This window comes from Crocuta crocuta, unplaced genomic scaffold (assembly GCF_008692635.1).
Source record: "Crocuta crocuta isolate KB4526 unplaced genomic scaffold, BGI_CrCroc_1.0 scaffold556, whole genome shotgun sequence".
Lineage (NCBI taxonomy): Eukaryota > Metazoa > Chordata > Mammalia > Carnivora > Hyaenidae > Crocuta > Crocuta crocuta.
Genome location: NW_027527436.1, coordinates 4,966,244 through 4,992,781, shown reverse-complemented (window position 1 = coordinate 4,992,781; position 26,538 = coordinate 4,966,244).

The window sequence follows — 26,538 nt, the reverse complement described above, 5'->3', positions numbered from 1 at the left end:
ATGAAAGCTATTATAGGTACTATTTTACTTGTAGGACATGATTCTATTTTTCATGGAATTTGGGATTTTTCTAATATCTTAAAGAATAAGAGACAAAATCATTCTACATGCCAGTGAGAACAAGTTTACATACATATAAATGATGGAGATTATATATAAATTATATATATGTATATGTGTATATATATAAATGATAGTGATTATATATATTTTATTATTATATATAAATTTTGTATATAGGCATATGTTTGTGTGTGTGTGTGTGTGCACCCATGCACACGTGTGTATATAGTAGTGGCACCGGGACTCAGAGGGCCCTGACGGTTTATCATTCAGTGCAACAACAGAGAGGATTTAATATTAAAGATTTTCCGGCAGTCTATGTTAAGGGCCTCAGAATATCATGAGACTGTAAAAGGCAGGGACACAGGCAGCCCTGTCATACGAGTTTTCTTAGGATCTTGTTCTGCAGCGAGCATTAGAGTATCAGATTCAGGAAAAGGTACTGAGCTCGGAAGACTTTGGCCTTATTGCTCAGGCCACTCTCCTGGGCAGTGCAAGAGAAAAGAAAGCCTCTTCTCAAGTCCTGTGTGAGCCAGCTTTGCGCTTACCACCTTGGAAGTACCCAGAGATCGGCAATGTGAGCCTCCTTCTTTTCCCATGATGCAGTTTATTGCAAGTTACGTGAAACACTGATTAAAAGTTGACGAAGAATTTACTTAGTCATGGCTGCGGTAACATTTCACTCCAACAGGCAGCGGATCGGGAGTCCACGCGACCACTTCCCTCCATCTGTGCTATGGCGTTGTAGCAAGTAGAAGGGCCGGGCAGCTGCTGTAACAAGCATATGCTCTGTGGCTGGCACTTGCTCAGGTCAGTGGTAGGGCCAACGCCTGGGGTGGAGTGGCTCCATTTTCACCCAGAGCAACCACTGGACTTGACTTGGCCCTGGCATTTGAACCTGGGTAAAATGCTCAACCCCTACCCCATCCCATACCCCACCAATCATGCTATCGATTTCTACAAATGAAATACTGTCACTTACAGGGAATTTGTAGAATGGACATTGGTGGCTCTCTCCAGAGAATTTTTCAACAAACCTTCAGTTTTCAGAAGCCTCTTAGCTTCCCTAAATAGAAACCCTTGGCAGGCTCTAGGGAGCGAGTATTCAGATCTGCAAACACATTTATGTTGGGATTGAAAACAAAATTGGGAATGATGTGGCTTGTGTGCAGCAAGCAGACTTGTGACACCACCACAATTTTTTGGCACTTTTGGAAAGTGTTGCCTAGGGAACCTTTAGCAGTATGGCCTGAATGAGCCAGAGAGAACAGCAGCAAAAGATCACACAGACTCATTAAAGGAAACTCCAAACTGATGTCCCGTGATGAGTGAAGTGCTCTTTATTCTGGTCAGATAGAAAGTCTCTCTGCAGACTTCAGAAATGTCTAGTCCACATGTGAATTCGCCTGTGCAATCTTTTTTATATGTGAATTGGCCTGTGCAGTCTTTCCCGGAGCTAGGGTTCAATTTCCACGGCAAAGGCTATAATTTAGAAATACTGACAATAACTTCAGGATCCTGGCTTCAGCTTTGTGAATACCTCAAGTCCCTGGGACACAGGGTGAAAACCACTGGTTTAAATACAAAACTGTCAGCATTGAAGGGGAAGGAGAGGCAGCTCGCGGACTCCCTGGGGATGTGAGCTGCTTTGCAGGTCAGAGAAGTCCCGGGCAATCATGCACAGTTCCTGTCGTGAAGAGGTGCTTAATCCATGTGTGTTGAACTTTACTGAGCTGAGCCAGAGCTTGAACAAAGGTCTTTCAACTAGAAATTCTTCCCTCTTTGCATTAAACAAGGGATACTAACACTGCTCTATTCACCATGCAAGTTTATTGTAAGGATTTCATAGGAAAGCACTTTGTAAACTACAGAGGACTTCTATACAAATATCAGGGATAACGGTGATGATGAAGGGCGATGGACGAGAGGCTAATGAGCACAACAGTGATGGGGCTGTTGTAAAGATTGTCGTGACTGACTGTGAATCCCTGGTACGCCCGCTACTCCACGGTATGAGTGAGGGAGAAGATATGAGTGTGGGGGTGTGGGGGCTAAGTAGTGAAATGGAATTCAGAGAGGCAGAATACATCTACCCAGACCTGCACTGACATTACCGCCATTTCCATAACTGGGTCTCTGCCAAGGTGATCTAACAAGATGCTTTGCCAGGACACCAGGCAGTCCTGGTGAGAACACCAGGGAACGGTACTTGCCTGCTGGTACTGGCTTCCCTTTGTGAATAGAGAGAAAACTACAGTTTCCAAGATTGCCAGTCAAGGCATTTTGATTTATATCCCAATTGGTTTTTCCTCCTGACATTGGAAATTTTCCATATTTGCATATTATATTTGAAAGGGACAGTTGCCACTCCTGGGAAAAATATGTACTGCTTTAATCCTGTTGGTGCTAACGAGCAATGTCAAATGATTCTGTTCATTCTCTTTGCACCAATTTTGCATGAATAGGAGTATATTCTAGGCTCTGAGCTCCAGCAACTCACTAAACTAGGGAAAACTAAGGTTATTGTTTTATTCTTTATTCTTTTCTGCAAATGTCTCTACTTCTCAACTCAGAGGAATTACATAAACAACTATAAGGCATCAATCTTTTTATACGTCAGTCTAAGAACTGAACATAGAAAAACAGTTTTTCAGTAAAATACAACATATTAACTGATCATTTAAAAGTTTTCAAATCACAACAACTCTGAAGTAGATAAGAGAGGTATATATTATTTGCATTTTTCAGGGAGAAAAATTGAGGTCTTAGTGTCAAGGAGCAACTTAAAATCAAAATGTATCAATTGGGAAAAGCAAGACTTAAGTCCATATATTCTGGCTGACAGCACCATTCAGTTTTTTTCTGAACCATGTGACTTCTTGTACAACATGAATAAAAATTAAGCAAAAGCTTTGCAGGGAAGGCTACATTAATACTTATTACTGGATATCAATAAAAAGCAATGTTGCAGCCCCTGGGTAGCTCAGTTGGTTAAGCATCTGACTTTGGCTCAGGTCATAACCTTACCTCTGTGGGTTTGAGCCCCACCTTGGGTTCTGTGCTGATAGCTTGGAGCCTGGACCCTGCTTCAGATTTGGTGTCTCCCTCTCTCTCTGACCCTCCCCTGCTCACACTCTGTTCCTCTGTCTCTCTCTCAAAATTAAACATTGAAATTTTTTTAAATAAATAAAATTTTAAAAAACAATGTTACTTTAGAGGAACTATAATTTTTTAAACCTTTAGGTTAGATTGTAAAGCCCATCTTCTAAATACAAAATAAAGGTCAAAGAGGGCTAGATGCTTCTATAAGTAACCTATGAAATCAATGTCAGGGTCATTGCTTTATGCTCAGTGCCTAGGTATCAACTGTGTAGCCAGAAGCAGGAGAGACCCCAGTAAGTTCTCTGACTCTCATGTCACACAGCTGGGTCTGAATCCCAGCTCTTCCACTCAGGTTCTGAGTAATCTTAGGTGGGTTATGTACCCTTCTAAGTCTCAGATTCCTTATCTGTCAAATGAGAAGCCAATAGTACCTACCTCTCAGGACTGCTGAGGAGGAAACAGGTAATAGCATGTCTAAGAGTGCCACAATTGGAAGCACACAATCAATGTGAATTACCAATATTAATAAATGTCAACTATCTTGTTAATGACAAAAGAACATTTGACTAGTAGTCTGGGTACATGAGTTCCCACCTCACAAATTAGCTGTGTCATTTTGAGCAAGTGAATTAAACTATGGGGCCTCAGTTTCCTTGTTAAAAAGCTTGGGTTCATGGTTTCTGTATCATTTGGGACTTTTTCAGTTGCAAGGCACATAGAAATCAACCACAACCTGCCTCAATGATAGAAGGTTTTATTGCCTCAGGTAGAAGGTTTTATTGCCTCAGGTAATGGAAGTTTCTAAGTGCTGGATCAAAGCACAATAAATGTCAGGGCTCAAAGGATAGCATTAGGACTTGGTTTCTATTTCTTGGTTCTTCCTTTCATTGCCTACATTCACAAAGCCAATACAGGCAAGTGAGTATGGGAGAAACAAGAATGTGCTTCATGGGGTCTCATGAAGATTAAATGACTTAAGGCACAAAAAAGTACTTAGACTCTGCCTTAGTAGGTATTTTGTGCTCAGTACAGGTTAGCTAGTGGGATTCTTTTCACATGAGGCAAGATGATGACAATAGCTCCAGAATTTATATCCTTTTAGATTCGTGCCTAAAGAGAAAGAATGGCCACCTGAGTTCCAGAAGTCTCAGCAAAAATGTTGTGGCCTTTTCTGGTGCTAAGAGACCTGGTACACATCCCTGGATATTAGATTTTGGTTGGCCAGACCTGAGTCCTATGCAAACTGTAACAGACACTGTTGGTGACTCACACAACACAAATCTGTCACCTTCCTTTCTGTTCAAAGAAATCTGAGTCTGATCAATACCTACCCCACCTGTGACAATCTGTACCTGATGATAATCTCATTCTCCTTGCCAGGTATTGGTTAAGACATGAGCATATGGTAAAAGTTGGACCAATGACATATGAAGTTAAGTCAGTGGAAGGAGTTCTAAAAAGCTTCCAGAATAATACAGTTCCACATTGCTATGTCGTCTCAGATTTACTAACCATGTTGAGTGATATGAAAAGGGCTGAAAACCGTGAACTTACTCTAACTCAGAAAAAAAGGAACTGAGTGAAATACCATCTTCCTCCTGAGCTCTTTCCATTGTTCTAGGCTTGGAGATACAAAGGTGAGCCATGGTTCTGAGGACAAGAGAACTATTTTGCAGATAATCAGGGCTGACTAGGAATAGCATGAAACATCAGCCAAAAGATTTATCAGAGTGTTCCATATAATGTTGCAATGAAAATAGTTTAGTATTAGGAATAAGACTTTATAAAAAACACATTTTACCGTATACTTAAGATGAATATGCAGCATTATAAAAGGTAGACAGTTAAAAGAAATGCATTGAATATATTAACTAAATATTGCCAAGTTATATTTTGAACGGAGCATAATGAATTAAGATCATTATAAGTTCCTAGTCACATAGAGCTGATGTTTTATTCTTAGGATATTTATGAAATACATGTGAAAAAGACCTAGCAGTGTGCCTACCTCTGTGATATTTAAAAGGCACTCAGCAAATAACTTACTCATTCTAGACTTTCTTTTGTCCTCAAGGCTAATGGCATCTTTTTAAGGGCAATTTGTTCCAGATCCTGGCAAATGAGCTTTACCTATAAGGAATTTCTAAAAGTGTGGAATACTGACAGATACATGGTCCAGGCACTTAGTCTGTGAGAACACTCCAGGCAGGCATCAGATCTTCAAAGACAAAACTAATCAGCATCATGGATAGAAATCTCACCTCCACCATCAGTTCACCTGATAACAAAGATATTACTTACCTGGCACTGGTGTAAAAGGGACTCAGCTGACAAGAAATGACACAAGGTTTAGGAAACTAAGATTTTAACGTCACATTTATACATGTACTCTAGTATCAATATAAAGGACTTCATTAAAAAAAAAAAAGAAAGAAAGTCCTGCATAAGATTGAAGTATTATTCATAGAAATATCTATGGAGGTATAGAATTTCTTTGATCCTCTATAGTTTGGATGAATTTGGTTGTTTTTATTCCTTGATTTTCAGACTTCAGTTTCAAATCACTACCCATGCTGCCACTTCTCAGCGTAAAACTCTCATAAATAAAGCCAGGGTTCTTTGGAAAATGCCTACCATGAAACGTGTCAAGCCTTTAATTCATTTAGCATTTTAATTGACTTTGCATGCATCAGCTCTGCCTTCCAGTAAGTAGACACAGTTCCCAGGGATTGTCAAAAGACGCCTGGCTCAAGAGCAAATCTAATCCAGTTGGTGCCATTGAAGAAACCTTAAATGGCAGCTTTCATCTTACTTGCAAAAACTCTCTTGGTTCAGGTTACATGTTAATCCCAGTTGCTATATCAGCTTTATGGCAGCAGCGGTGGGGGTAGATTTGGGGGCTGTTTTTGGCTAAGCTTTAGTTTTCCTCTTCTTTTATGTAAATTATTAGCTCAAGCAGAATCCTATAATGGGAGTGGTATCTAAGTCTGGAGGGCAGGCCAGCTCAGGGCCCAAACTCCTCACCAGTTGTTCCTGAGAAATAGTTGTCAAACACGTATATATTTAACGCTTACCATTCTTGCTTTGATGAACACAGAAGGCTGCAGCCTGTGATAGAGGAACAAGTTTATTTGTGCATCTCTTTTCAACATTGCTGGGGAAAATTCGATCCCTTGGACACATGTACAGACCTTCATGACTCAAAGCAAAATTATGACCATAGTGGTGACACTTTAGCCCTAATGTAGCTTTATCACAGGTTTATTTGTTTGTTTTGGTTTTGGTTTTGTTTTGTTTTGTTTGTTTTGTTTTTGTCCAAACCACCACTGGGCTTGTTGTCTTTGGATACAATCTGGGATTCTCAGCTTCCTATCCTATCACACACTCCATATGTGTATTTGTATGCGTGTTTAAGAAAATGATACCAGTCATCATGAGGTTAGTTCCTGTTCATTTCCCAAATAGGATTTGGTCACTCCACTTGTACTTCTAAATGTGAATGAAGGAGTGGTGAAGGGGAACCACCTGACACATACAGAGCATGCATAGTGCCCTGTAAATAGTACCTCATTTGAAACTCGTAATAGCTCAGAGAGGTGGTGGCTACTATTAATTTCATTTTGCAGATGAGTAAGCCTGAAGCCCAGATGGTTTAAGTGATTCTGTGAAGGTCACACATTTAAAGAATGACCTGGCTGGGAGTTGGTCCTGGATAGCCTCCTACCTCAGACCACATTGCTTCAGATTCAGATATTTCATAGATCCATACAAAGAAAAGAACATGTCTTTTGCTTGTCTGCTTCCCTCACTTTTCTGAGCCCTGTGTTTCTGTGTTCAATCTGTTCCTTACACACACAGGACACTCAGTGGGGAGTCGAAAGATCAGTTAATAAAAATCTGTTACTCTCATGTCTCAATTAGATTATATTCTTAAAGCCATTATATGGTAACATATAGTGTGATCTGAAGGTTTCCTGGATGCACCATTCGTTTACCAACCACACCCACTGAGTGTCATTAGATTTATACTCCTTGTGAATTAACCATTACGCTTCTCAACAATCTCTTTTGCAATACTCTGGATGATCAGGATCAGACTCTCAGTGTATGTGCTGTCCTAACAATTGGCTACAATTAACTAGAACTTCGCCCCAGTAACAAGCTGCCATTTAGACAACCTGAGAACAAGGGCATATTGGTGATTATAGAGATGGCAAGATAAAAAGTCAAATGGGCCTGGTGTTAGAGACAAGCGAAACAGGATCCAAGTCTCTGCCATCTGTCCTTGGTTGAGTGGTGTAAGCTCTCAGAGCTGAGTTTCTTCAACAATAAAATGAATATTAATGACATCTTCCATTTTCAAGTGTGACATAGGAATCAATGAAGCAGCAGAGATCTAGCTCTGGAAGGTGCTCCATAGTGGCCCAAGCTCTGATCAATATTAGTACTCAATCTAATTATTTCTCCGAAAGAATGGTAAGCTGCATCTATGCTGGAAAGAATCTATGGTGCCTTTAATCCATTTGCGCTGCTATAACAGAAATACTACAGTTTGAATAGTTTATAAACAGCAGAAATGCATTTCTCACAGTTATGGAGAGTAGAAGTTCAAGATCAGAGTGCCAACATGGTTGAGTCTAGTGCAGGCCCCCTTCTGGGTTGCAGGCGGCTGACTTCTTGCTTTGCCCTTACATGGTGGATTAGAGTCTAGAGACTCTGTATAAAGGTAGAGGCCTCAAAGCACCTAAGCATATTCCTAATTTTCACCCCTAAGACCATCACATTGGAGGTTGGGATTTCAACATATGAATTTGGGGCTGGGGAGGACAAATGTTCAAGCCATAGCACATGTGTCACTCTATCACTCACCAACACTGATGGCCAAGGGCACTTGGACTTCTGTAGAAGCTTCAGGCTCCCACCCCTAAGTAGCTTTCAACATAAAAGTCAAGAAAGCTCAAACATATGAAAGACTGAAGAATCCCTAATCAAGTAGAGCCACTAACTCATTGTAAAGCTAAACATATAAGTGCCAAGAAGGTGAGAGAGATGGAGTGATCTGAGCCAAGTAAGACTGATCTAAAATAGACAAGACTTTAAGAGGCAGAAGAGAGAGAAGCCAGTTACCTTTGGGTACTTTCACTTGTCCTGGGCAATGCTGAAGTGTCAGAGTGCTGCATGGCTCAATTCTCTGATAATTCTTACATTTTGAACAGGAGGGAAACCAGCAATGTTAAAAAAAACAACAACAAACCCTATGAGCTGTACTTATTCTCATTATACATATTCTGAGACTGAGACTTGGAGAAGTTTTATAATTTGGCTGAGGTCAGAGAGCTGGTGATGGAGAGAACCAAAATTTCAACTGAAGTCTGCCTAATTCGGAAGCATATACTCTTTAGACTTAAGAGAATAACTCTCTGTAGTCGTTTGGACATTTGAACCAGGCACATGACTTCAGATGCCCATGGGTGAATTGTTGGCCTAGTATCTGGCCACCTGGTTGAATTTCATAATGGAATTTTCCTTGAAACCTGCTTTATCCACCTACTACGCCTTCCTAACTGCTAATAAAATAAAAGGACTCAGAATTCTACAATCACCTAAGAGTGATGAGAATTGTCAAAGGTTTAAAGCATTTTGTGGGGATGCTTTGTTTCCCTTGAATTCTGTTTCTAAGACAATGAGTACACATTCATGAAATATCATGGAAGTGTCTCAGTGGGCCATTGGAAAGACACTCTGTGGTCCTCTGAAGGTCCCAGACCCAGGTTTTTTTTTCTTTTGTTTGGATGAAATATGTTGAAATTCTGCTTTCCAAATCCCTGCCCACACCCAAGGAAAATCTTGACAGTCTTTCCCCTTTTCCAGTGACATTTAACATAGCCTACATGAATGCTGGCTGATGCCAAAGCAGTGGAGTATCCAGCTTGCCCAGGGGAGATACTTGGAGGACCCATTCTAGAAACTATTTCCCAGCCTGTTACAGGAGCATTTCAATGTTTTAACAAGCCTGTGGCTGTGCTAGTATGTAACAGCTGAACACTACTTCTGCCTTCCTTCCTGCCTTACCCATTCCTTAGAAATGTCTGTACTTGCTGGGCATTCTGGGAATTTGGGGATGCCAAGCACTGTTAGGGATGCATTGACCACCATCATTCCTGGACTTACGCTGTATGTGAAGAATGTCGTAGTTTTCCTCAAATTTCCAGTAATAGATGAAGCTTGGGTAATAACCCAAAATGGGGACTTTGGTCTGCCAAAGTCTTCAAATTCTCATTTATAGATCTTGAGTAGCCTTGTCCCCTCAGACATCATTCGCTATAGCTCATTTTAACAAAGACACTGGCAACAAAAGCCAATAATCTTTAAACACACACACACACACACACACAATCAGTATAGCCTCCTGAAAAAATTCTTGTCATGAAGGCTTCTAAAAAGTGCTCAGCATCCTCATCTACAGAAATGAACTGGACTTTGTCAGCCTCACTTCTTATCATGGCTCCATGTAAACAGAAAGACCAATGTAAGGTGGTTTCCTAACAAAACAGCCAAAGATTATGCAGTAAACCAGGACAGACTGTACCCACATAGCCCTTCTGTGAGAAATGGAGTACTTTCTAATAGACTGACAATAATAAGTCAAGTCGTGAAATCAACAACACAAGCAAATAAAAACCACCATGTTTAAGAGTAAAGGCAGGTCATGTGATAGAAAGTTTGGTGTGACTGAGACCCCTCCCCCCCGATTAGTGCAACTCTTTCTAATCTTAGGTTGCCAGAGGAGTTGCCAGAGTGAAGCTATTTGTATAACCCACAAGAAGACCTCCCACCCCCACATTTTTAACTACATTAGGTCTGGAAAAGTTAAAATGATTTTTAAGTGTTCCATCAAAACCAGGATGCTTATCGCACTGGTTTGGCTACTTGCCTGCATTTAGCTCCCAGTTAATCTCAGTGCTGCTGAGCCTGTCTCCTGTGGGGAGGGGGTGCAGGCTCACTGCTGTGCAGAAAGGTGTATAGGCAAACTGAGGAGTGGGTTAACCCCTGGTGTTCCAAAGCTGTCCAGGAAAACAACTCAACTAGAGTGGTGGAGGATCCAGTTATTGAAAATAGCTAGAATCAATATCTTAAAATTCATGAGGAAAAAATAAACTCAAAAATCTCAGAAATACCTCAAAACCCAAAGTCTAAGGAACCCATTAAGTAGGAAGAGATCTGCTGTAATCTGCCCATTTGAGAAAAATGTCAGTTATGCATGAGATAAGGACTGCCTTTTGTGGTGTCTTTACCTAAAGCTTACAGTTTGTCCTAATATCACTAATGTGAAAGATGCCAGGCAATCTCATACCATTTACATTTTCTGGGTTCAAATCATACCAATTCTATTCGGCATTTATGTGACTTTGAACAGAACACTGATCCTCTGAATCTCAATTTCATTGTGAGGAAATTAAAAATACCTTTGTCATAATCTTATAAGATGGTTTTTAAAGACTAAATGAATTTTTACAATGTATGTTAATAGTGCATGGCATGTAGTAGAACCTACCTAATAAAACTGCTTGTTCTATTTCCTAACAGTACTTATAGTAAACCACGCTATGGGAAGCTCAAAGTGAGCCAAATGGAAAAGTCTGAGGCCCCAGTAAAGGCAAGTTACATACTATAAACAGTATGGATATCAAAACCTTGAACCCAAACCTGAGTCTTTGCTGAGCAAACACACTCAATAGGGAGGAAGATGAGGGGAAGCTAACTGTCAGGGAGCTTCTGGTCCAGACTTGTTCTCCAAACTGGCAAATTCCTGACCCTCAGGGCTGCTGACCATTCTGTCCACCTTGGACACATCCACAATAGGGGCACTAAGCAAGCAAATAAAGGGGATTACTCAACTGTATCCTTCCCCTAAGCCAAACTCATATCTTTGGATGCTTGATAAGAGTTGAGGTAACACTGCTCACTATGCATGAAATTCCTTTCTACAATCTTCAAACCCAGTCTGAACTTTCTCAGACCTTAGCTTAAGACACACCTATTCCACCATCTTCCAGTGCCAAATATGGTTCATAGAAATGGATTTTCTTAAATCAAAAACACCCCCTTAAACAAAGAGTATGAGTTCTTTACTATGGCCTCACATACTTCTATTGATTCAAATCTTTCCTAAAAACTTGGAAAATAAGCCTGTAGATCTTAGCACAGTAATATACAAGAGGTATCATTAAGAGAAAGCACTATCAAAATGATTTGGATTTCAAGAATGCACATACTAAGTGATCTTTTGTTTCTTAAAATGTCATAATGAAGATTTCCCCAGGGCCCTCAAAGTCATTAATTTACTTAGCTGATATTCTTTTCTTGGTAGCTATACTAGCAGATGAAAATATTCTGTTCTCAGGTTTTCATCTCCTGATGCCCACTTTGCTCAGAGAAAAACATCTCCCAATGTGTTGAACAGAATAACATCCCCTTCTAAAACGTCTACTCCCTAATTCCTGGAACCTGTGAATATGCTACATTAGATGGCCAAGGAAATTTGCCAGTGTCATTGAGACATTAAACCTTAAAAATACAGAGATTATCCTGGACTGTATAGGTGAGCATGAGCAACCACATGAGCTCTTCAAAGCAAAAAACTTTCTTCTGCTGGAATCAAAGAGATGCAGCAGCAGCAGCAGAGACAGGAGAGAGATGGGGCAGAGGGGTGGTCAAAGGGATTCACAGTGTGAGAAGGTCTTCATCCACTGTTGCTGAAAGAATCGGGCCATAAACCAAGGAGTGTGGTTATTCTCTAGAATGATCACTGCCTGGCAGTCAACAGGAAACTAAGGACCTCAGTCCTACAACCATATAGCACTGAAATTTGCCAGTAATCTGAATGATCTTGGAGGTGGGTTCTTCCCAGAATTTCCTCATAAGAGCCCAGCCAGCTGACATATTGATTCTGACCTTGTGACACCTTGAGCAGAGAACCCAGTCACGGCCACTCAGACATCTGACCCACATAACTATGAGTTACTAAATTTGTATTGTTTTGAGCTCCTAAATTTGTGAAATTTGTTACAGCAGCAATAGACTAATATTTCCATTAAGCACATTCTTCTTTCTGGAAGGTGGTACAAGTAAAGTCATCAACCCCTAATACCTTTAGAACACTCAGTTCTGTTGGGGACCTGAAAGCTGGCAAATCTTCACTTGAAAGTGAGAAATAGAGAGAAGGAGAAAGTACATGCTATGTTATGTGTCCACCTCTTACTTGAAGCTCTCTCAAGCAAAGATTGCTCATTAAGTAGATCAAGGGTAAATACATAGGAAGAAAAGAGAATTCAAAAAAAATCTGCTTTGGAACTTGTTAAATAATCCCAGGTCAGATTAAACAAATAATATTATTCCTTTGATTCCACATTATGAAGAATGGCTATTGTTACAGATTTAAATAATAACTTGAAACCTAAAGCATGGAACCTACATTTCAGGTGAATTGCAAGCCTGAATTTATCTGATGTCAAGGAAGATTCTACTAGAATACATTTCCAATGCTTTCTCCGAATATGTCATCCAAGACTTTGGGAAGATAAGAACTTCCTCTGAAAAAAGTAAAACAGAGTGACTTTCAATAAGTAGGAATTGAAAGGGAATATGTTTTCTGGAAGGTAAAATATAATTATACTTAAAGGAGGTTGAATATAGCCATGCAGAGTAAATGAACAGTTAACCCTACATAAGCAAACAGTAAGTGACTTATGTAAGAATTACATCCAATGGGATATATAAAGCTGAGAAATTTAACTAACCCAGAAAACTCACATTGCAATAACATGGTTTTGATTAAGACTTTTTGATGATGTGGCCAGTGGAGAATATGAGTCATCTCTTAGGAGGTGCAAAAATGGGTGAACCAAAAAGTCACTTGTTAGGAAAAAGAAGGTATGAGTTACAGTAAACAAGTTACTATATATTATCTGCAAAGTAGAAAAAGCAATTACTTAAAACACAGTAATGTTTTAATGCTTCTTGATTGAAGCTGAAGGGAGCCATGTTAGGAAAGCAGCATTGACTGAGTGCAGGCTAGCAGTTCCTCCTTCCTAAGTTTCTTGTATAAGCTAGAGAAGACAATAGAACAAAAATTCAGTTGAGTGCAGATGATGGCACTAATGACATCTGGTGTGAAAGTGGTCTTTCCCAAACACGATACATGCAAACATGCAGCCCTTTGAGGTAGATATTGTCTGAGGTTTACCTGAGTTCATTATGGCCATATTTCTTGGTGCAACTTACACATATGCTATGCATTTTTAGACCTTGTATATCCACAAGAAACAGATGCTTCTTGGAATTACGGACATGGAGATTTATTTTGTTCAAGTCAACAAGGTGAAATAAAAGAATAGAGCATTTTGGGTCAAGTCTTTAAAATTTTCCATCACACCATCTGCATTCCCATTCAGTCCCCAGATTACTTGGGAAAGCAGTAAGACTTCACTTTCAGGCCAAAGTTACTCAAAATCAATTACTTAAACACTTCCCCAGTGGGATTATCTGAATTTGCAAGACCATGTGTGTCTTTTATACTTACAATTTCTTTTCTTCTTTTTATTGAAAAACATCTGAAATAGTTCAAGCTTTTAGAAAAGTGCAGAGAATAATTTATTGATTATTACTGCATTGTAATTACTATGCAGTTTTATTAAAAACTACTCTTTTTGGTCAAATTCATAATCAGATCATCTAACACAAGAGTTGTTGAAGGTATCTGATTGGTGCCAGACACTGAATAGATGCCTAAATTATATGTATGTGTGTATGGTGGGGGAAGTGGGGGTTCCGTACTACGTTTGCTGTGTCTGTGATTCCCTCTTTCTAAACCAATCGCTGTGAGTTAATTTTGTTTTCTAAAAAGAAAGGAAGCAAAGCTTTACTGGGGAATTTCTATATTATGGTTTCTTTGAATTAGATACTTAGTATTACATTTTTCCTCCTTGATCCTCCCTACATGAAACACTATCTTCTTTTACTTAAAACTCATCTTCTCCCACACCCTCCTCCCACCATGAGATAGTCACTGCTAAGACGACAAAGAGCTATAATACATCCCCACCCGTCCTGATGTCTACCAAAGAATCGTCACTGGCCTCTCTAGCTTTCCTTTGCTGTCTCCACTTAACAGGCCCTCAGTCATCCTCTCCTCCTTCAGACTGTAACCCACAGACAGATTCTTGATGTCGGTGAACCCACCAATTCCGGAAGAGTGTCTTCCTTCCACTCCCTGACTCCATTTGTCTTCTCATCTTTTGCTACTTCTGAGCACACGTGAATTCTTTGTTGCCAAAAGATATACAAGATTGATCTTTAAAAGCAACTAAAGGAATTAAGACCTTTTGAAAATTGAGCTCAAGCATTCTCTTAACAATGCACCCTACTGTTTGGGAATAGTTGGCTGATTCGTGTCAATGGCTGATGGGTCAAAGTGGCATGCTCTGTAAGTGAGTGCCTGTTATGTGTAGGCATTTTACAAAGAGATAATGCAGATACCTGACATTTTTATGAATTTTAAAAAGCTGGGGGTGGGGGGTTCAAAATTAAGTAGCTTGTCCAGATTTACATAATGTAGCCAGGAATTGCCTCCCATTCTAGCTGCCTTTGGTGTGCTTTCTGTTCCCAAGTAGCAGGCAGTTCTGTGGTCTTTGTTCCAATGAAAGGTTTGAACACATAGCGTCACTCTTTGTAAGAACCAGTGGTCTCTTCTCTCTTCCATGGCCACAAGACAAAACCACAGGCCAGTTGTCCTATATTTCACAGGCCAGATTGCAGAGATGATAAAAATATTCATTCTTTAAAAAACTTTAGGGACATAATCTATGTAATGTTTAATTTCTTTCTTTTGATAGTACCACTTCCAATGTGATCATATATGAGCAATTCTAATTCATATAGGGTCAATTTCAAAGGCTTAATGAATTATTTTATTGATTAAAAGAAATTTTAAGATGAACTGACGTTAAGGTAGTTTGATTCAGAACATATCTTGGATCCACTGAGGCAAGGGTTTATGAATTTCCCTGAAGATGTGTTTTTAACCACATTAATGCTTATGAATAGTCTGATGAGATGGATTAGAGGTCATGGCTTCAGTGATGATTAGAAGGAAAACATCCTCTCAGACTCCTTGCTGGTCTTTCAGGTCAGGGCTGCTGCCAGGCACTGGAAAAAGGAAAAAGAGCTACCTGCTCCTTCAACTCCAATTCAGACTTCTTCCACTTCAAGCCACAACTGGAATAGTATAATATATAACATAAAACTGGGATTTCTTTTTTAAGAAAATTTGTATTACATAGTATTTTGAACTTTGTGAGAAGTTCAATTTGGAGTCATTTTTTGTTTAGGTGAAGGGTTGGGTCATGTCTCATTTCTCCCAAACTAGTTCATCCGTCTCAGCTTCTGAAGCTGAAGGAATTGAATCCTGAAACACGTTTTATTGCTGTTTCTTTAGGATAGTGCAGGAGTCTTGGAATTTAACATCTCCCTGAAGCTGTAGAAGTTAAAGGCCCACTGTGTACTTCAAAATCAAAATCATCTGTTCAGGGGGGACTGAGACTTCCTGTGGAAAGTACAAACTTTAAAGGTTTCCATTTTCACTGCTCATCTGAAATAACGTAGGATTTATGACTTCATACTACACGCAAGTAGGAAAGCCTCCTATTAGATGGTAGGTTATTCCCATGGCTTTTGTGAGTGTCGGTCTAAGGGTGGAGGGGCAGGTAGTCAAGGTCCAGATGTGTGCGGAAGCAGATGTGCCGGCCTCTCCTGTAGAACCAGAGAGTTTTCAGCCGTGGGTGTAGGGTTTGTGTTTGCACTGAAGTTCCCTTGAATTATTTTAAAGGCTATTATTAAATGGCTGTTATCATTTTGAGAGTTTTTGCTCATTTCAGTTTATGAATGGTGCTTTTTTGCTATTTTGGATCATGCCTCACCATTATATAGATAAGTGAAAGTTTTACTTCGGAGCTCATATAAAATTGATTTCCATACTCTTAGTTCTTGGGACATTTCCCTTTAAACTTCTGTGTGTATGTGCGTGTGTGTGTGCACGCGCGCATGTGCGCACTCGAGCGCTTATGGGGTGGAGTGGGGAACTAAAGCCATAATTATCTCTACCCCAAAGAATGTCAAATATATCACACTGCACTTACCAACAAGCATACAACGAAGCTTTAATAGCTAAGTTGTTTCTCTCTGCTCATTTCACAACAAACAATACATCTACAGAGAAAAATGAAGAGTCTGATAAAGGCAGTATTTCTGTCCATTTCAAAGACCTGTTGGTGATCAACATCAGTCTGGGCTCTTGGGTAATGGTTCCCAATTTCTTGTATCTCTTAGCCTATGTAAGCAAAGCAGTTTTCAGGTACATCAGAAAAATGAAATATAAGTTTAGGATATAACTTTTGTCCTCTTGGCTACTTTTTCCATTTCCAAAAGAGAATGGATATCTAGAAAAGTAGATAGTGGATAAATTGTGATTAAGAAAAGATAAGTCTAGAATGCTACCATATCATCATTCTCAAAAACTCCTACGGAAGCACAAGAATATGCTAATTGTTGTTTTCATTTATCCTATTTTTATATAATTACTTTTTTAAAAGCATATAATTACATTTTTAAAATTACTTTTTAAAAATTACACAAAAGGTAACCTGGGCTAAAAGAACTAAACAACACCAAATCCATTATCTTAATATATCAAACATTTTATTTGTTTTTTCCTTCCTAGACTAACATAGTTAAGGTCTATAATTTTAAAGTATCACTAATCACTATGTATGTATAATATCATAGTTGAATTTTTCACCCAACTTCTAAGAATTTTTTAATGTTTCTTTAGCTTTTATAAAGATCTTAAAAATAGTTCCATTCAGTTGATGTAGCAAAATTCACTTAACTATTGTTGAACATTTACCAGCTGCATGACCTTGGGCATGATACATTAACTTTACATGCCCCAGTTACCTCATCTGTAAAATGGCAGTAATAATACTTACGTCATGCAGTTATTGTGAAAGACTAAATGAGCAAATGTGTACGTAGCTTTTAAAACAGTGTCTGGCACTTAAGAAGAATTCAGTATGTATTAGTTTTTTTAAATTGTTTTTATTGGAAATTTATAACTTCTTTAGTGAACATCTTCATTCAGGGACCCCCCCCCCTTGCCCTTTTTTTCTCCCAATCTTTCTCCTCTCTCTCTCTCTCTTTGTGTGTGTGTGTCTCTCTCTCTCTTCTATGTCCCAAGTATGAGATTCCTAGGTCAAATCAATTTTTCCCCCAGGGAACTGAAAATTCTTTTAAGCAGATTTAATCATGCATTACAAAACTTGTCAAAAAGCATCTATGAAATATCTGGGCACCTGAATGGCTCAGTTGGTTAATTGTCAGACTCTTGGTTATGGCTCAGGCATGTTCTCATGGCCTGTGGGTTCAAGTCCCACATTGGGCTCTGTGCTCATAGTGTGGGGCTTGGGATTCTCTCTTGCCTCTCTCTTTCTCTCTCTCTCCCTCTCTCAAAATAAATAAACAGTTAAAAAATTATCTATGAAGAATCTATTTCTATGCAGTGTTGTGTAGCATTCTGCTCCGAGCAAATTAAATGGACTCAGTCTTTGACTATTACATTCTAAAACAAGACAATAGAAGAAATATAAAAGCATCCTGCTGGTTCAAGTATGGACTAAAATAAGCTAAGTACAAATAGAGCCATATATGTCATATCACTGGAACATTACTAGCTTTGGGTTTTTAAAATGGTAGATAAAAGACATAAAACATGTTATAAGAGCAACCCACTCTGAACACTGAGCATCAGAATAAACTCATAAGGTAATAAGAGACAAAGAGGAGATGAAGTCAATTCTTGTCTGAGTAGTCAGCATGGAAAGATCAGGATTTGCCCTGTAAGGCTCAGTTTCCTATCAAAGTAGCAGTCCCCATCACCCACCCAGGACTTCTATCTTTCTGTGCTTTAGTTAATACTGTTTCCCTTATTTGAGATTCCTTTTCCCCTGTATGCATCCTCCCAACTAAAATCCATCCTTTTCTCTAAAAATTTGCTTTCTCCATGGAGCCCCCCTGACTGTCTCAGGACTCACATTTGGCAATGACTTGACCGGATGTGAAGGTGAAGAGTAGTAAAGCACTAGAGGGCTGAGGAGAAGTCTGGGAAATGCTGATGTGTTGCAGATGGGGCAAAAAGAAAATAAACCAGCAAAGAAAGAATGGTCAGGATGGTGCCAGGTCTGGAAATCGAATGGGGATGAGCATTTCCAAGGAAGGTGTTATAAATGAAGCAAGGATTAGGGGCACCTGGGTAGCTCATTCAGTTAAATATCCGACTCTAGATGGCTCAGTTCATGAGATTGAGCCCCACGCTGGGCTCTGTGCTGACAGTGTGGATCCTGGTTGGGATTCTCTCTCTCTCTCTCTCTCTCTCTCTGCCCCTCCCACCCAAAATAAATAAATAAACATTTAAATATATATAATATATATAAATGGAACAGGGATTAGAGTCAAACAGTCTAGATCCATCACTCATTATTCTTTTCTCAGTTGAAGATTTCAGTAGACGCTGTAGATAACCATGTTTCCTCAGGAAATCAAAGACCACATCCCAACCACAGCCAAGGAGCCACAACTTCTTCAGATACGACGAATGTAGGTGTCTCTTCCATGATTCTTTATCTAATTGCTGAAGATCTCTTTCGTTTCTTAATTAGTTTTTTATTCTTCTTTAAGTATCAAGATAAAAAGCACTGATTGCATTCTTTTAAAGTTGAGAAAGCTTAAAAACTTTTTCCAGAGTATTGTAAAGGCTCAGTGACAAGGATACTTTTTGTGCCCTGAAAAAATTCCATTGTGGGCATTCTGTAAGAAAATGGGCTTTTGTGCCTTTTATAGATTACAGTCCTTTATACAATGGACTTGTCTAAGTTTCTTCCTGTTTTCCAATCAGTTAAATTTAGAGCGATTGTTTCCATCTCTTATGAGATATGATGTCTAGGAAAGTGAATGCCTAGATGTGATACCAGGACCCAGCAAGTCTGTGAAACTCAGCTGTAGCTGAGGCTGTCACCCAACTCCCGGAGCCTTTCTCTAGGGCTTCCCAAGGGCACATAAAGGGCATTTTTCCTCACAGTTGCTAGTTTGCATTTCTAGAATATAAGTTTTCTGCCACCTTAACATAAAAGAACTCCATTTTTAACACAAAACCACTTATTTGTAAAGGCATCTTTTTATTTTTAGTTTACATAACGTTTTGAATTAAACTCTGGGATCACTGCAGTGAAAATGGGAAATGCATTTAAACAAAAAGGAAAAAAACATCCATTTTCCTATCATCCACATAGAACGACTGTTAACAATTTTATATATATCCTTCTGGATTTTACATAATATTTATGAATTGGTTACCCTTCTATATGTTCATTTAAATAAATACATTTCACAATTTTTATGTATCCTTTTTATAAATATTGATGCATATTGCTATATGGCTTTGAAACATTTATCTTTCCATATTGAGAACAACAGCAATTCTGCTACATAGTTTTATGGCTACATAGTTCTTAATTGCATAAGTGAGTCATAATTTAGGAACTCTGTTAAACTAATTAAACAAGGAGGCCATTAGACTAATGGAGCTCTAATGCCATGTGGCATATACATAAGCAAACTAAAGTCTAAGCCTGTAAATGCCTCCAGGTTATGAAATCAAAATGCTAAGGCACAAACACCCAACTAGACTTTAAGCTAAAGCCAATCAACATGATCTTTTTTTTTTTTAAAGTTCACTTATTTTTGAGAGACAGAGCATGAGCAGGGGAGGGGCAAAGAGAGAGGGAGAAGCAGAATCCAAAGAAGGCTTCAGGCTCTGAGCACTCAGCACAGAGCTTGACATGGGGCTTGAACCCACGAACCACTTAGGGATTATAACCTAAGCAAAAGTCGGATGCTTAACTGACTGAGCCACCCAGACACACCTGTTTTTTTTTTTAAACAATTCTTTCTTTGCTTCCACACCTTGACTATCTAAGGGTTTCCTTTGGCTCCTGTCAAGGAATGTTCCTCACCATTTCTGGTTTGGTGCTGCATGATTGGCATTGAATTTTGCCCACATTAACTCTTAAAATCTTTACTATGCCTCGGTTTATCTTCTAACCACTGCATCCTCTGTTGATGGAGATCTAGATTGTAATCAGTCCTCTAAATAATGCCACGTCAACTTATTAGCATACTCGTTAGCCCAGAATCTGGAGTCCTCTCTGGTGTCATCTGTAGAATGAAGATAATAACAGTTCTTTCCTCATTGTTTTTTTCTGAGGAGTAAGTGATTTAGCACGGAGCAAACTCTCATAAATGTTATTATGCTATTTCAACATGATGCTAAATTTTTAGTAAGAGCTGCTATAATATCATAGACTATTTCTTGTTTAAGTTCTTTGCATCAAAAAAAAGGCTTCTACTTTTAGAACTTCTAAGTTTAGTTAGTTAGAAAGGTACAACAATTTGATAGAAGTAAAAATTATTTCTTTTGCAAGTTTCTAGAAATTCATGGACTGATTGGTCATTTTTATACCTGCAGGACTTAGAGCAAATGCTGGGGTTTACCATGGGCCTTGGCTTTCTGAAGGCAGTGGTCAGTACACCTGCCATGACTGGATACATCTTTGCCTGCTCCTCTGCCTAAATCAATATGGTCCAGGCACACCAACTCATTCTGCCTTTCTGTTAGTCAGGGCCATGCTAACCCCCCTTTGAGCCCAAACGTCTCTACCCATTGTGATCAATTTTACCATATCTATGACTAGAACACTGTCACATGAATAAATACAAAGCATGATTTCAGAGGTAGAGAAACAACATCATCTCTGTAACTTCAGTGGGCTCCTCCTGGCAATCTCACAAAGATTTGTGCTTGTTGATTTGAATTTGACTCTTTTAGACATTGGCTGAAAAATTCTAGTGAAAGATAATCAACTCTTGAAGAAATCCCTGGATTGAAATCTACCTTTATTTAATTTAGGATCTCCTTGCTCCAGCATCTTCCAAGTTTCCCCCAGAAGTATTGAGAATTCTTTTGAGTGGATAATTCTGTTGATGAAAGAAAAGGTACATGAGTAGGGGTGGGTTTCATGACTTTGTCCCCCTTGTAGTTTCTTGGCTATAGGAAAAGTTATTTGGCTTTGCCTGGAAAAAAAAAATACAGAAACTTGTTTTGTTATACATTGAATAACTTGTCTTTAAAAAAAGTACTCTGGCAGCATTTGATATTCTAATGAAAAGCTTATAATTGTTCTCATGCACAAGGCATTCAACTTAGAAAAGGCCTACATTGTCCTGCACACGTTTTGATTTACCAATGCCATAGCCCTGCCAATGCCCTTGAATAATATGCAAGTAACAGAGACAGAGAGCAAAACAGCCTACCCTGGAGGGATCAGAGCAGTGCAGCCCACAGGGATAGATGGAAAATTCTATACGCAGGACGTGTGCTGTAAGGTTTAGGTTCTTAAAATTCATCAGATACAGGCTGAACTTTAGCAGAACATACATTTGCTAGTGGGGCAAGGGTAACTGCCTCGGGCCCAAAACTGAAAAAGGGAAAAATAGTCTCCTCGAATGGCTGCCTACAGAGACCTCTTTTGGTCTCCATGGCTGTCAGAGGGGCCACATGAGACGGGGGTAAGGGGTATGACCCTGTTCCCTCCAGCTCTAGGGTCTGGGCTGACACCCTCTAACTGCATTCCCATTGAGCACTCACAGTTTAGTGCTGGCAGCTCCAGAGCTCTTTTCAGTTCATTTCACTCATTTACCTCTTCTAACTAGCATGAAAAACAAAAAATGAAATAGATACTTCAGTCTTGTGAGGGAGACAGACATGTAACAGATTAAAGTACAATGCAGTAAACCAAGAACAGAAGTTGGCACAAGGTGGCATTGAGATTACAAAGAGGAAGAGTTAGTTACAAGACAAGGTTTGGCCAGGTTCTGCAAGAAAAGAGGAGTTTTAGGAGTAGAGACAACTCAACACTCCAGGCAAAGCCCTAAGAGGCCCTGTTGTATTGAGAAATGGCGACAATTTTGAGAAAGATGGGGCTGGAAAAGTAGACAGGGTCGGATGACAAAGGCACCTTTAAGTTTATTCAAAAGAATTAGATTTATCCTATAAATTTCTATAAATCTATAAATTCCCAATGGAGTTTTTATGCAGAGAAATGCCAATAACTTTTCTCGAATTTGGCAAATAAACAGGAGACATTTCAGATTCTTAGACATTAAGTGTTACTGAGGCCTAGAAACCCAGGTCCTACCTTCGACATGAAATGGGGGAAAGTGATTTTGGTTTTTTACCTTCTTTCCTCACCAATCCACGTGGGTCCCTGGGTCTTTCCCACAGTCTTTAGGCCCAGGGTTTTGACCAAGTGCCTCCAGGCTTTCTGTATATGACCAGGATGCACTAACACTTTTTTCACAGAACCCAGCATTCCCTTAGCATTTTATGTTTGAAGAAGATCTAATATTCTCACTCTTTGAGCTAATGTGTTTGGAATTTCCACTGAGATCCTCAGTCACAGAACCAGACAACTGAATGCAAGCAGGCGTTTCAGAGCCTGCAGAAAGAGTTACTTCTTGGATGGGGGGGATCAGAAGACCTCTGCAATCACAAGAGGTTGGGAGTGTATCATCTCAACTACCAGCAAAGCTAGTCTCGGAGAGGAAATTATGTTAAGGGGGCACACATACTACTGACATGGGAGGAGGAAACTGTCTTGCTCTTAGAGTGACATGGTTAATTGTTGTCTTTGTTGCTCAGAAAATAGGTGTCCGAATTGCTTACTCCGAGTGCCATGGTATGCTTGTGTATTAAACGGGAATAATAACAGAATAGGAACTCTCTTACCAAACGGTCAGATAAACAAATTCTCTAAGGATTCCCTCTAAAAACTACACTGACTGATAAACTGAGTGCCTGCCGCTGGAAGGCCTGTTTCTCGCTCGCTCCCACTCCTGCCAGTCGAGTCACCAGGGGTTGGTTGTATTTGTTCCCAAACTCATTTATGCCAGTGGTGTTTTTAAGGAATTTATGTACTTTAATTAAATATTACACAAACCAATAAAATTAGGATTGTACATTTTAAAAATTGAAATCAAACACTTTGGAATGACTCCATTAAGGTGACTCACTAAGGAAAACAAAGTGAAAAAAGAAGAAGAAAAGGCTGTCAAATGGGATGTGGGCACAAGAATTATAAAGATTGGGGCATCAAGTATAAAACTCTTACACAATAGGCATAGTTTGGAGACAACCCTGCGTTTATATAGACACCTATGGTTCCATTTCTTACCAGTATTGTTCTTAACTTTTATTATTGAACTATAGTCGATATACAATGTTATATTAGTTTCAGGTGTCCAATGTGGTGATTTGACAATTCTATACATTATGCAATGCTCACCATGTCAAGTGTAGTTACCACCTGTCACCATACCTCGTTACAACAATATCATTGCCTGTATTCCCTATGTTGTGCTTTTCCTCTCTGTGATTTACTTGTTTTATAACTGGAAGTTTGTACCTCTTAATTCCTGTCACCTATTTTCCCCATCCCTCCTCTCTGGCAACCATCAATTTTTTTCCTCTATATCTGAATATGTTTCCATTTTTTGTTTGTCTGCTTGCTTTATTTATTAGATTCCACATACAAGTGAAATTATATGGTATTTGTCTTTCTTTGCCTTACTTATTTCACTTAGCATAATGCCTCTAGGTTCATCCATGTTTTCGCAAATGGCAAAAACTCATTCTTTTATATGACTGAATAATATTTCATTTATATATAAATACTAAATCTTCAGTATCCATTTGTCTGTGGATGGGCAGAGGACCTGAATAGACATTTTTCCAAAGAAGACACTCAAAGCTACAGATAACTGAAGAGACACTCAACATCACTAATCATCAGAGAAATGCACATTAAAACAACAATGAGATATCACTTCAGGACAGTCAGAATGGCTAGTATATATTAAAAAAAAAAAATGGTAAGGATGTGAAGAAAAGGGACCCCTGTGCATTGTTGATGGGCATATAAATTGGTGCAAACACTGTGGAAAACAGTATGAAGGTTCCTCAAAAATTAAAAATAAAAATACCATTTGATCCAGAAATTCCACTACTGGGTATTTATCCAAAGGAAAAGAAAACTTATTTGAAAAGATATATGCACCCCTATATTCATGCCAGTATTATTTACAATAGCCAAGATATATAAGCAAACCAGTATTTTTAAGGTAATTTGAAACATTAAACATTAAATTTTATCACCTCCATTTTTCATTTAAAATGTGATCTGAAACTGATTAAAAATTTTTCCAGCCTCATTTTTATTAGACATTTCATTCATAAATTTAGCATATGAAAAACCATCTGGCAGTCTTATTAAAAATGCAGATGATAGAACCTCGAGCCTTCTAGAGATTCCAATTGGAGGTCTAGATTAACGCCCAGAAATCTAAATTTTTAAAAAACTTTTCATGTGATTGTCATGTAGAAGTTAGAAATACTAAGATCTGACATCCTCGTCTGAGGATAAATTCCAGCTACTTTAAGCCTCCTAATTTTTCACAATATGCCTGCAAACCAAGCAAAAGAACTATTTGTTGGACAAGCATTTCACTCTCCCAGGGCAGCTTGGTTTTGACTATTAGCTTTTCAAACTTTCACTCTATTGGTTTTTTCTACAATCAAAGAATAAAGAAGTTTTAGAGTTCAGACTTAAAGGGGTGTCATGATGATAGTGAGTAAAAACATTAACATCTCAATTATTTTTTACTTATTTGACATTCATTTAGTGAAAAGATCGACAGTAAGTTTCATTGATGGAAAAATAGCCAAATATTGCAAACATTCTGAGAATATTTGACATGATTTTTATCAATCACAGATGTTGAAGACAGGAAAGATTTCTCAGGTTCACCAGGTCATTGGCCTCTATCCACTAAGGCTGGTCTAGCACATCAGAGACTAGATCATACTTCTGGGAAATTCTGAACTCTTTGAGCCTCAAGGTAATATTTGTTCAGTTCTCTTATTTCAGGAATAATGACTTTCCAATCACCCCAAAGTGTTGTATATCTAACATTTTCTCGGTATTGTTTAAATTTTAGCATTTGTGTTACCATCTCCAATATTTGCCTTCCTAATAATTCCCATGACCTTGTTTGAAAATCCCTTCCAGGATTTTACAATGGTCTTAAAATCTATCCTAAAACCATCCTACTGTAAGCACATTTCCATATTTCTGGTCCACAATGCAATTAGAAAGATAACATTTTATCACTCACATTGTATCACCCTGTATACTCAGAGTTTAAGTAATATGCAACATTATTGTAAGTTTACATTTTGTTCTCTATACTATTTAAAATGAAGTGGTAGTCCAGATAATATGATACAGGGGATGATTTTTAAAAAAAAGAAACTATTTTTTTCTACTAATGCATCATTTCCCTCCTCTTTTGGTAGTAGACTTACATTCTAAATTATACATTTCTGAGGTTTACATTAAACAAGTTTTCCTGTGTGTTCACCAACTATGAGTGGAGAAAGCCAGCTCCTTTACAGATTGATAAGGGAAGGTAATTTGATTTAATGCTCTGTTAAATGAATAAGAGAGAGATAGATACATACATACATGCATGCATACATACATTTATACATACCTTGTTCAATTTTAAATTAAAGTACAGCATGGGAGCACCTGGGTGGCTCAGTCAGTTAAGCTTCTGACTCTTGATTCGGCTCACAATTTGGCTCAAGTCGTGATCCCAGGCTCTTGGGATCAAGCCCCACATCAGGCTCTGAGGTGAGTGTTGAGCCTGATTAGGAGTCTCTCTTTCTTTCTTCCTCTGCTCCTCTGTCCAGCTTGTGCACTCTATCTCCAAAAAATAAATAAATAAATAAATAAATAAAATTTAAAAAATAAAGTGCAGCATGAAAATGAATGTCCATGTACCTTCACTAGAAGGTTGACTATGGATCCCCCCAAATTGTCCTCCCACACAATTTTCTTCTTCCTTCTTTCTTCTTTTCTTCTTGTTTTCATTACTTTCTTGTTGGCCTGCCTCTGTTAAGCCCAGTCATTGAGTCTTTCGTTCTTCATTTAGAAGCAGTGATGTCTACTTTGAAAAAAGTACTAAACTGGGTATTATAAGTACATGTAAATAACAATTGTATAATTGCTTGTCACAAAACCCACTTGTCCTGAAAATGAAAACAGAGCAGATAAAAGTAAGGATGGGATGGATGAAATTTTCCAA